Below are 13179 nucleotides of genomic sequence, written 5' to 3' on the forward strand. Positions count from 1 at the left end.
TGGTTGAGGATGCATGTGTTCTTTTCTACCTGGTTTTGTTACTCAGCTGCTGGAATTTTGTAGTCTTCCCCCTAGGTGTGCTATTCTGTACCTAATGGCCACTTCAGGTGAACAACCTAATATTAGAGCAGCCTTTGAAGGTTGGGGTGTACGTAACTTCTCCCTTTCCTACCTTGCTTGTCCCCAGGGGGAATGAATCAATCTAGTCAACACGCTGCCCCAAGACTGCTACTCTATTCTATTGAGAAAAAGGTGGAAGAAAATCATTTCTGGCTTTATACTGTCAAACAAAACTAAAAAGATCAAAATTTGAAATGAAGCTACTTAACATTACTGTTGCAATTTCCAAGCTCCTTTTTCCTGGAGTTCTTTGTCAAGGTGGCATATCCCTGACATAATGATCCTGTCCTCTGTAGTTACAGCATACATTGTAGTTGACTAACTTTTTAATAAGATGTCTTATTTGATCTTGACAATAGTCCTGCGATCTGGACAGAGCAAGGATTCTCTTCAGTTTGAACACAGGATAGTTTAGGTTGGTTTTAAAGAAGGCTACTGGGGAAGTAATGAAGTGAGATTTACCCAGTTAAGTTCCAAATCTTGTATTCTTCCTGCTCTGCCATGAAAATGTAAAGTTTTAAAAACTGTTTTCAGGGCTGGGGATGTGGCTCAAGTGGTAGCGCGCTTGCCTGGCATGCGTGCGGCCCGGGTTCGATCCTCTGCACCACATACCAACAAAGATGTTGTGTCCGCCGAGAACTAAAAAATAAATATTAAAAAATTCTCTCTGTCTCTCTCTCTCCTCTCTCACTCTCTCTTTAAAAAAAACTGTTTTCATGCCTGTTTTCAGTGTAATATATGTTTATTTCATATGTAATGTGATTTACTGACCAAACGTTACTTCTTTTTACGACCTGAAAACCACCTTCTTTATGGTAACCGAGCTCTTTGCTTTCTTTGTACTGGACAGTTTAGGTAAGTTGATTAAAGTACCACAATCATTGAATTGTTATGCTAAATGGCCATTTTTGGGGAGACATTTCTGTTTCATAGGTATGCAAGAAACCCCCCCTTTTTTCCCAAAAATAGTTAAAAATTGTTAAAAAGAGAGTGTAGTAGGCTGTATATATACTAACTGTACCTGCGGCAGCTGAGTGCAAGCTTTTGTCATATGTCCTGCATTGTTTTAATTGCTTCACGTTAAGTCTCACAGCAACTTTAATAGGTAGGTTATATTATTCTTCACACTTTACCTGTGACCAGCTCAGCTCATACCACTAGTGATGCTAATTTGAACACAGATCTTAGTTGATGTCAACGTCTGTGTTTATAACACCTATAATATACTATGTCCTTTTGCGCTATTAATTAATCTGTTTTGGAAGAAATATTTTTACTGCCTTCTTTTCTTCTTGTCTTGGTATGAAAAATTAAGTAAATATCCTTCATAAGTGAAAGAAAGCACATAAACTTAATAATGTTACTATGAGAGTGGAATCATAACTAATTCTTAATTTCTTATGTTGAATATATTTACTTGTTGAGAAAGATTGATGTAGATACTCTACCATGATTTTATTGCCTTGTCAGTTTTAAAAATTTAAGAAATTAATTATAAGTATTAATATTGAAATGTAGATTGTTTATTGAATTATGTAATACTTTACTGTAAGAAAGGTTTGGGGTATGCTGAAGAATATATTCACACAGTAGAATTTTCAAAACAGAATAAATCAGAAAACCAATTCAGAGCTTGTTTTTTCAAAACAAGGCTACATAGGTATATGGGCCTGTAGGAATACTAATAATTCATATTTGACCCTGATCTCCTGTTGCTTAGAATGAAAAAGGAAAACTTGGCAAGTTACATAATTTTCATTATTTACAAAGCCCCAGTACACCAATTGCTGCAATGAGTTTTCCTCCTGCTGGTTCCTTCTGAAGGAAATTTCTTAAATGGCTTACTAATAATGTTAATTGAATGATAAGAGCTAAAAACAATTCTAGCAACATTGCTCTTTATAGGGGGGGAAAAACCTCTGAAAATAAAGTTTTGGGTTTCACAAGTGTTTTTGCGATGTCAAGAAAACTGAGAACATGTTTTCAATTGTTTTTCAGTAAAAGCACTTACTTGGGATGTGGGAAGGTGGGGGTGGGGAAGACAATATATTCCAAGTATGTAGCTTTAAAAATAACATTTATTGTGTTTTTCTTTTATTATAAACAGAACACATTCTCATGTTAGAAAATTTGGAAAATACCAGAGTTTAAAAAGAAGAAAATAAAAATCACCAGTAATCCAACCACCTGTATTAATGTTATGCAGCTTTTAGATGGCTTAAGCCGTGGATAATCCGAGGCTAACTAGACCAGAGGAATGGATGGGCTTGACACAGTCTTCCATCAATACCACTGTCCTCAACTATTTCTGACAAGAAATGAGCTGCAAATGTCTTTAGGTTATTGCCTCTGGCTAGGTCCAGAATTGCAGATATTCTGTGGTGTTTGAAGGTGAATCTGTATACTTTCAAGATCAGATGAATAGGTTTGCAACTTGGCTAGCCTCTTGTGAAAATTGAGGTGCCTGTCTGAAACTTGCTGGGCAGAAAGTCACCTACACTTGAGCTCTGAAAGCTGAGAGGAAAATCAGGGTGACTCACAAGGAGGATCCTCCTCAACCCCTGCTATAACAGGAGGTGCATGAAAATAGAAACACAGAATCAGGTAGCTTGGTGATGTAAAGGCCAAGAGCAGGGCATTCTTGTACCTCCTTCCTGATGTTACAGCTTATTGTTGAATGCCATCTATATTTTCACTAGAGCCAGGTCAGCAGCATTGAAAACCCTCTGTTCTTTATTAGGCAATCACCAATATGTATTGGATGCCTGTTTAATGTATGAAGCTATGCTACACCAGTTTTATTGGTGTTTCCTACCTTTTTACACATTGTTTATGTCATTTGCTTGTAATGTAGGGTTAATGTTTTCAGAGTCCATAGTATCACTCCTGATCAAAATGATTAGAGTGATGAACCTTAAGAAAAGAACATGTTCTTAGTAATTGAAATGTGCCACTCACATAGGAGGACCTATGTCCTGAGAAGAGCTTTTAGCTGAGTTACCAAGGTTGAGATGTTTTGAAGCTCTCGAATCAGAGGGATGCTAGTTCTGCCATGGGAATCCTGCTGAGCATCTGTGGGGATAAAGCATCCTCCTTCCACTAGTTTGGGCAATAATGCAGTCCTTAGTTATTCCAGAAGGCCAGGCTTCATCTCTGCTATTGTAAAAGCAAAAGTGGAGCTGCAAGAGAACAGAAATGGAACATTTAAAATTAAAATTAGGAAAGAAGAATAAAAGGATTAAAGTAAGAAATGCTGAAACTTCTAAAATAATTTAATTCTAAAAGATTAGTAAATATAAATTGGGACATTAAAAATCAAATTTTAAGGAATAACTTTGGCAAGTTTATTTTCTAAAAGGGTAAAAATAATAGTACTGTATCCAACAAAATGGGTGTGCTGTTGTGAATACTTTATGTAAATTCACTTATAAAAACCTTCACAACCATGTGAGGTAGGTGCTGCTGCCTCTTTACACATAGAGAGCCCAAATAAAGGATACAAGGTATATGTGATGGAGCCAGTGTTTGAGTCCAGACAGCCTGGATGCAGAGTCTTTATTATTATTCACTATGGAAAGGTGACGATAGAGTAAAAAGGAAATGTGAAAGTTGATAATTTTAAAAAACAAATGATCCAAATAGTCAATAAACATTTATGAGGACATGATTATCCTTACATGACATGCAGATTAAAAACTACAAGTTTCTTTTTCATATCCATCAGATTGGCAAAAACTTAAAAACTTCGTAATACCAAGTGCTTGAGAGGATGTAGAACAAAGGAAACTTTCATACTTGGCTGGAGAAAGTGTAAATTGGTACAGTCACTTTGGAGAGAAATCTGACAAGGTGAAGATGTGCATATTCTGCAGCCCACTTCTAGGGTCATCTCTTCCAAACTCTCAATGTGTACTCAAGAAGATATGTACAAGCCTTCATATATAGCATTGTTTGTAAGTGTAAAGAAATGGAAACAACCTAAATGTCCATCAGTAGGGGAATGGATAAATAAATTATGGTATATTCATACAATGGAATTCTCAATGGTAGTAAAAATGAATGCAGTGTTGGTGAAAAAAAGCAAGTTGCAGAATGATTTGTACAGTATGATGCCATTTATATAATGTTTAAAACATGCAAAACAATATGCATATTCTTAATACAGAGAATGTATTAAAAATGTTTTAAAATGCAGGGGCATGTTGAACACCAGGGGAGTGGCTATCTCTGGGGAAAAAGGAGGGAAAATAACACAGTGGATGTCAAGTGTAACAAACTTCTGCAAAAGAAGCTGAAGTAAATATGGCAAAATGTTAATTTCTTGCTAAGTTGGTACACAGTTGGTACATTCCTGGTTTCTCTCTTGTTTTCTGTTGGTTAAGTTGTCTTACATTCTTTTTAATTTTTTTTCTTTTTTGTATATAGCCTTTTACTAGGAATTGATATCTGGTGGTATGATACCTAGTTTTGGTCTTCTTTATAATCTCTTTTTAAGAATAATGAATTAATATGTGTGAATACAAAATGATAAACCAGTCAATTTTAAACCAGATAAATAGGGGAGTAGTAAAAAGAGAAAGCAGGCAAATCAATGAGTTAGACCCCCTGAGAAGATAGTAGGAAATAGTTTAACCAGTAAGAGTTGGATGCCCTCACAAGTGGATTTAGGAGTTTGACAGTTCTGAGTGATGCTAAGTTTTGCCAAAGGGGTGTGATGGTAGATGACTGAGTTGAGGTATGGGAGGTTGTTGAAGGTAAGCCAGGCAACTGAGAGACTGAGTATGCATATACTGATGTTTACATTTTCTAACTTAGCATCTACCTCAAAACAGCTAGAAAAGAAAGAATTATTATCTTCATTTTATAGTTGAGAAGGTGGGTTCAGGGATATTAATGACTTCTTTAAGGCCCCAGGAGAATTAGCAGTTGAATTGGACTTAAATTAGGCCTTCTGTCCAGGAATGCATGCTCTGTTCGTATAGCTTAGCTAACAAGACCTGGGAGTTAAAATTTTGGCTACAGAAGTCTTATTATTGAAAGGCAAAATTATTGCACGCAAATATACAAATTTTTAGTTATGCATAGGTAAGATGTTGATACGATATATGCAGGAAATACTCCAGAAATGCTGAAAATACTTATTCCTGGGTTGTTGTGATTGTGACTCTGGGTGACTTTTCCCCTTTGTTTTACTGTTCTGTATTTTCCAAATTTCCTATAATGGACGTATATTTTGTGGATTTTAAAAAATTATTATTTGACTAAATGATATACATAGAAAATTCAGAACATAAAAATAGATAGCAATATACAGTACTTTTACAAAAATAAAAGAATGGAGATGTTTAAATATTTTATTTTTTTTTCTTTTTCTGTTTAGAAATGCACTTGGTGATGGAAAGAGAGCCATTATTCTGAAGAGCACTTGGCCAAAGGTAGGTTTCTTTTGTATTTTTACATTGAGCCAGTAATACTATATATTTTTGTGAAAATTAATATATGGGATGCGTATTTATATGTAAAAGTGCTGGATGAAATTATCAAGAATAGGAAAGGGGATGCTTCAGTTCCACTACCACTATGGGGATTTGGCAGTAGCTGTGAGAGGCTGAGAATGTGTGTGTGCCAGCATGAGGTGTCCTGGAGAGCATAGAGGGACTGCAGCAATTGAGAGGTAATATCTGCAAGTGATAGGTGTGCCTAAATGTGAGAAATGAAACTTTACTAAAACTTTTAAGGAACTATAGAAAAGCATTTATCCTTTCTTCTTTTGGTGCCAGGAATGGAACCCAGGGCCTTCCTCATGCTAGTATATGCTCTACCACTGAGCTGCACCCCAGCCTTTGGATTTCTTAAGTAACACACAATGTATAAATCAGTGTGAAATAAACCACATTGATATAATTTTCTACATCATACTTAAAAACTTATATACATAAAAGATATGAATGAAATAAGCAGGAGGAGATCATTTGTTCATCAATAATTTATATAACTAATAGGATTTATATATAATTGATATGATTGTATTGTGAATATGCAGAGAACTCCTAGAATAAATAAAAACCCAGTAGAAAAAGGGCCAGTGAAACAAATAATTTCATACAAGAAACCTGATTGGCTAGTAGAAATAAGAAACTTGAAAATCTGTTTTCTAGTAATTAGACTTGTGGGGAATTGGTACAAAGATAGAAAAAATGAAACCAACAAAGAAAAATAGAGGGCCTCTAAGAGAAAGATCCACCTATAGATGAGTAAATAAAGCAATGCAATAGTGTTGGGACCATTCACATTGGCAAAAATTAAAGAGACTGAGGGTCCAGAGTATTGGTACTGAGTGTGTAGTAACAGGAACCCTTTATAAACTGATGGAGGTGTGAATTGCTTACAACCAACTTGGAGAGCACCCTCATGTGCATACCTCATAATTACTTGATTTTACACTAACAATTACTCCATTTCATATGTGTCAAACTAGAAAATTTCTTACATAATATATAGTGTCAGTCATTGTGGCCTTGTTTTAATTGCATCAAGTCTCAAATACTTAAATGTCCATTGATAAAGCAGTGGATGAGTTGGTATTTTTATTTGATCAAAGTTATTACTCTGATCTGTTTAATCTGTTCCCATCTTGAACACCCTTCATTCTTCAAACCTCATTCCTGCTACTCTCTCTGAATTGGCACCTGGGCTCCTCACTGTTGCTCCCATCAGGCCAGGCCCACTTCATTCTGTTTTTGCTCTTTCCTCTGCCTCAGACACTTTCCCCCTAGAACATAGCTAGCTCCCTTATTTCCTTTCATTCTTTATAGAACATCCTTTTCTCAATGAAACCTTCCCTGGCCATCTTATTAAAATGTACACCCTGCTCCTTTGAGACATTTCCTATCTTCTTTCCCTTTTTTCCTCTTAGCATTTGTTATTGAAAATAACAAATGCTATTATATAATTTATATATTATATAATTTATATATTATATATTATATAATTAGCATATGTTATTGAAAATATTGTTACACTATTCAATATTGTTACATTATTTATTTATATTGTTTATTGTGACTTCCAGTGTAATGTGGGCTTTACAGGGAAAGGCTTTTTCGTCTGGTTTGCTCTTAAATCTGGACTGTCTGACAAGTTGCCTGGTTCATAGCAGGCACTCAGGAGTAGTATTTGTTGACTTAGTAAATGAGTAGTTGAATATTAGATTGTAGTTGACTGGCATATCAATATTTATGGATTTGAAAAACAACATGAAATGAAAAAATAAATAAAAGCCCAATACCCATGATAGTGTTTGCATTTGGAAAGTCAGGGAGGGAAAGGAGATTGAAGAGATTCCAAAGCAGCCATATTGATATCATTGCCTTTCTCTTGTTAAAAGAGAATTTGGCCAGGCACAGTGGTGCACGCCTGTAATCCCAGCAGCTCAGGAGGCTGAGATAGGAGGATCGTGAGTTCTAAGCCAACCTCAGCAAAAGTGAGGTGCTAGGCAACTCAGTGAGATCCTGTTTCTAAATAAAATACAAAATAGGGCTGGGATGTGGCTCAGTGATTGAGTGTCCCTGAGTTCACTCCCCAGTACCAACAACAACAACAAAAAGAGAATCTGAGCAAATATAACAAAATGTTATAATGTTATAAATGTTATAAAAACAAAATTCTGGGTGTTTATTACATTATTCTCTGTATTTTTTCAATTTGTAAAAATATTCAAAAAGTTTTTCAAAGTAAAGATTCAAATAAGACACACAAAGGCACATGTCTTTCATACTGTATTCCTGATTTTACATAATTAAAAAAAATTACAGTGAGTAGGGCCTTAGAGAATTACTCTCATTTATACTTCCATTACTGCTTTGCAGATAGACTTCATTAAATTCTTTGCAGGACTTAATTTTATTTTGTTTAGTGTTGTTAAAATTATATTTTTTCTTTATATTCTAATTTGCTATGATAAAAAAGAGAAAGTACAGAAGGTTGTGAAGTAAAAGGGAAGACTCAGCCTGGGAACCTTTTAAAGATGTTCTTACCCTCCCCTAAATTTACAATTTAGGCAGCCTAGGAGTGTATCTAGTGGTCTGGAGATGGTGAAGTTTTCCAGGTGGACTTCTACATCTAAGTTTTTGAGTAATTTTTTAAATGTCTAATAATTTTATGCATCAAGAAATTGAGTTCAACAGATGTGAAGTGACTTTTCAAGGTGTCATTGCAAGTGAAGGATGAAACTGGATGGCACTTGCATTAGAGGGTGATAAATTTGTTGGTATTTCCATTATGAGTCATTCTTTTGCTTGAAACAGTATCTTTGCTGATGACTACACCTTGCATTTTGTGGGTACTCTATAAATATTTGTAGAACAAATGAATTGATAATGTTATGCATACTGAAACCCAGTCTATGATACTGGTTTTCCAGAGATACCTCTTGCAAATTTTAATCTATTATCAAATTTAGGGAAGAATATTAAGGCTTTCTGAATTATTTTGAAGACTTTCATAGAGTGTTCCTGGTTTGGTTTCTCAGACAAAATATTTACTAATTTTTAAGTTGGGATGTTTTATGATATGTCATATGATTGCAAAAAATTTGCATAGATTAAAAACATACAACCACTAGTTAAGTATTCACAAAATTCGGTAACTATATATGTAAGCTATTTTTCCTTTTTATTTTACCAGATAGAAATATTCATTGAAGAATATTTTTACTTCAGAAGCTAAAATAGAGCATGCATCTAGGCATGGTGGCACACACTTATGATCTCAGAGACTCAGGAGGCTGAAGCAGGAGGATCACAAGTTTGAGGCCAGCCTCAGCAACTTAGTGTGAGCCCCTGAGCAAATTGGCAAGACTGAATCTCAAAATTAAAAATAAAAAGGGCTGGGAATGTGGTTCAGTAGTTAAACCCCTCTGAGGCCCCTAGTGCCAAAAAAATAAAAAAAGGAGAGCGTGCAAGGTGCGTTCTTTACTTTTCTAAGAATGTTTTGTTTGAAAATTATGAGCCCAAGTCTGTGGGGTCACAGCTCTAAGATAAGCCTGTAGAGGCAGGTACTTTCCATTTCTGCATGAGGATGGGCCATTTTTGGTTCCTTTGGTTCAGATAGGGGAGACTACTAGAGGGTCACCTGTCTCTAGACTTACTTTCAGGCTTGAGAGAGGATAAGTCATTGTGCTTTAAAAAATGAGAAATTTTATGGGATAGTCAATAGAGATATGTTAATGTTTCTGTGCGTATTGTGTTTTGCTGTAGTTTACAAGATAAAAAATAATAGACTCACTAAAGTCCTCAAGAGACGGAGTTCTGAAGGGTATGTTAGATTCTTGTTTGTGAACGATAGAAACCTGACTCAGGTCCTTGGTGTAGGTAGTAGAGAGAATCTGTAGGCTGTTGTACCTGAGAAGTCTAGGGGTTGACTTCAGTGGTGGCTGGGCAAGAGCTGTATGTGTCCTTCTGTTTCTCAGCTGTGTTTCCCTGTTTTGTCAGTTTCATATTTCGTTCTTTTTTCTCTTTTCTGTTTGATTTTACAAAGTTTTTTTTTCCTGTATCTTCAAGTTTGTGGATATTTTCATCTATAATGCTTCATTTGCTTTTCTTAACATTCAGGTGTTTTTCATCTTAAATTCTTTAATTTTTATCTCTAGAAATTAAATTTGGGTCTTATATTTCATGTCTCTACTTGCTTCTACAATGAATGGAATGTGATTATAGCAACTGTTGTAATATCCTGAATTCCATCATCTGTGTCATTTATGGGCTTCTTGTGACTTCATTTTAAAAAAGACTTTTACCCACATGATTTTATTCTCTTTTATGGCTGAGTAAAATTCTGTTTTGTATATATATTGCCACATTTTTGTTATCCATTCATCCACTGAAGGGCATCTAGGTTGGCTCCACAGTTTAGCTATTGTGAATTGTGCTGCTATAATGCTAAGTGAAGTTAGCCAATCCCCAAAAAACTAATCCTGAATGTTTTCTGTGATATAAGAAGGCTGACTCATAGTGGGGTAGGAAAGGGGAACGTGGGGGAAATAGATGAATTCTAGATATGGCTGAGGAGTGGGAGGGCAAGGGAGGGGGCAGGGGATTAGCAAGGATGGTGGAATGTGATAGATATCATTATCTAAAGTACATGTATGAAGACACAAATTGGTGTCAACATACTTTATATACAACCAGATATATGAATAATTGTGCTATATATGTGTAATAAGAATTGTAATGCATTCCACTGTCATTTATTATTTTTTTAAATCACTCAATAAAAAAAAGAAATATACCCTGTCGCTATTGAGATAATATACACAGGATAAAGTTTTAATCATTGGGAATAAGTTATGGTCCTTCAATATGAGGGATGAACTGACAATTTCCCTCTCCAATTATCTTCTAAATTAAGTAATTTTTATCAGAAAGTGACTGCATACCATATATACACCAATGCACAAGCAGAAGCATGTCATACATGAAAAAAACAAGAAAGAATAGAACAAGTATAGACCTTTGCTTGGCTGTGTATGGACATTCCACTCTAGATGTGCCCTGATCGTCTCTAAACTTTACAGTTATATATATAGAAAGTAGAGCATATTCACATTAAAAAAAAAAACTTTGACTTTGTAGTAGGAGCCCCATACCAATATCTGTCATAGCTATTAATTCTAATGAAAAGAAGCCCCTGTCAGTATCTATATAATAAGCCTAAGGCTCAGGCTGATTTCAGTTGGGTCATGTGTCCCAGCGTGGATCAGTTACAGTGACCTGGGAAGTGGTATGTTTCCACTGACCAATCAGAGCCGCTATCCCTTGTTGGGATGGTGCACTAAAACTGATAGTACTGCCATGCCATATCTATGAGGAGTGGGAAATGTTTACCCCTAGGTGAGGGGATGCTAGACCAAAAGATAATAGGGAATGTCCATATATGATAGAGAATGAGAGTGTCAAAGAAGAACAAAAATTTTTATGGTAATTGGGTTCAAGAAACTGAGATACTTTAATCTGAGCTTCATTAAGCTTCAGCACAGGGGGCTGGATAAACCGCTTTCTCAACCAGCAGAAGTTACATGGGGTCCAGGGAAAAAGATCCAATAGGTGGTGAGAATAGTAGGGGAAAAGAAGAAAGTATTCACTATAAGTTTAGCAGGTATGTTTTATGATCTAACATTATTTCTATTCTGTGTTTTATTTTTTTAAATGTAGTAATCTGAACTTGAAAGATGACAAATATCTAGTGGTAGGATTTTCCACCTTTTAGTATATATGAGAGATCTCTTTGTCCTCTTATACTGCAGGTGTCAGGAAACAGGACTTCTACCCTCTAAGGGGAAGCAGAGTTTAATGAAATGCATAGTCTTTAGAATAAAATCCTCAAAATTTGTAGGTCCACAAGAACACAGAACTGACTATGAATAAACATGCCAGTGATTCTTTTAGCAAAAAACTACTCCTTTTTAAAAGGTTCACTTATTTTTGATTTTTCCACTTAAAGGGTTCACTTATTTTGATTTTTCTCCCTGGTTCTCATCTAATCAGAATGTTCTTTGTAAAATGCGTAGTAAGGGGGCTGGGGATGTGGCTCAAGCGGTAGCGCGCTCGCCTGGCATGTGTGCGGCCCGGGTTCGATCCTCAGCACCACATAACAACAAAGATGTTGTGTCCGCCGAGAACTAAAAAATAAATATTAAAAAAAATTCTCTCTCTCTCTCTCTCTCTCTCTCTCTCTCTCTCTCTCTCTCTCTCACTCACTCTCTCACTCTCTCTTTAAAAAAAATGTGTAGTAAGTAGGAAGGAGATCTGGACTAGGTATCATAAAATCATTGTTCTTTAGTTTGTTTCTAACTGTGACTTGAGGCCAGGTTCTGGCCTGTTTTTTTTTTCTGGTAGATCGTCTCTCTAGAGGAGACATGGTACCTAAAATGGAAGTTTGATTTGTGAATAACTGGGAGCCGGGTTAGTTAAATTCACTTTCTAGACTAAGATATTAGATATAATGGATTTTCCAAATATTGGAGTCAGTAAGGATTTGGGTTCTATAGCAAAAAACAAAGACAAGAAGCCAAAACCTTACCATTTGAATTGAGAATAAAGTCAGTGATTTTTGGACCTTTTCTTAAAGCTAGGAACTACACTTACAGATAAAATAAAAGCTGATTGAAGGGGAGAGATGGAGAGAAGAGTTAGCCTGACTACACCTGTTATTTGAGCCTGTGTTCTTGGAGGCACTGGGAATGCTGCCCAAGCTGGTTGCTCCTTCCAGCTCCAAAATCTTGATTTCCAAAGTGTAGGGCACGTCATGACTTAGTGAATATTATTGCCTTAAAATATTTTTTAAAAATTTATTTCTTATAATGAATTACTTTTATTCACAAAATACTGTGTTTAGTACTTTATTAGTAAAATATAACAGAAGTTAAATACTTCGCTGGGGTACCAAAATCTCTTAAGCAAAAATATTTATCTCTAGTTAATTGTTAAAAATCACTTGCCTATTCATAACATTCTACTAATTCATTAGTTTTATTTTTTGAGGTGTTAACATTTTTATTTATTTTTCATGATAGGGGCCTGATCTAACATTTTAATTAATTCATTTTCAAACAATATTTTTCCTTACCTATTATTTAATTTAAGCATATTTTTGAGAAAAAAAAATTAAATTTATCTTTTTGGAACAGGGTCATTATCATTATTGTGCTGCTCTTTCTATGCTGGGGGAAAATGACTTGGCCCTGGAAGCAAACATAAAAGCTCAAAAACTCTGTAAAAAATGACCCTGAGGGAATCAAGGATCTAATTCAGCAGCATGTAAAGTTACAAAAACAAATAGAAGACCGACAAGGTATTTCACCTAAGATTCTTTTGGTTACAGTTGAATTCCCTTTAAAGTTTCAAAGGTGGGTTTCTTGGATTAACAGAGGATCATAAATCAGTTCTCAGATGATTTTTGCTTACTTTGTTATGTTATCTTCAAGTTACTTACGTTTTCTATATCTTTCTGTGTAGAGTTAGTAATATGTTCCATTGGGTTATTATACATGATTTGTATTTT

This window comes from Ictidomys tridecemlineatus, unplaced genomic scaffold (genome assembly GCF_052094955.1).
Source record: "Ictidomys tridecemlineatus isolate mIctTri1 unplaced genomic scaffold, mIctTri1.hap1 Scaffold_87, whole genome shotgun sequence".
Taxonomy (NCBI): Eukaryota; Metazoa; Chordata; class Mammalia; order Rodentia; family Sciuridae; genus Ictidomys; species Ictidomys tridecemlineatus.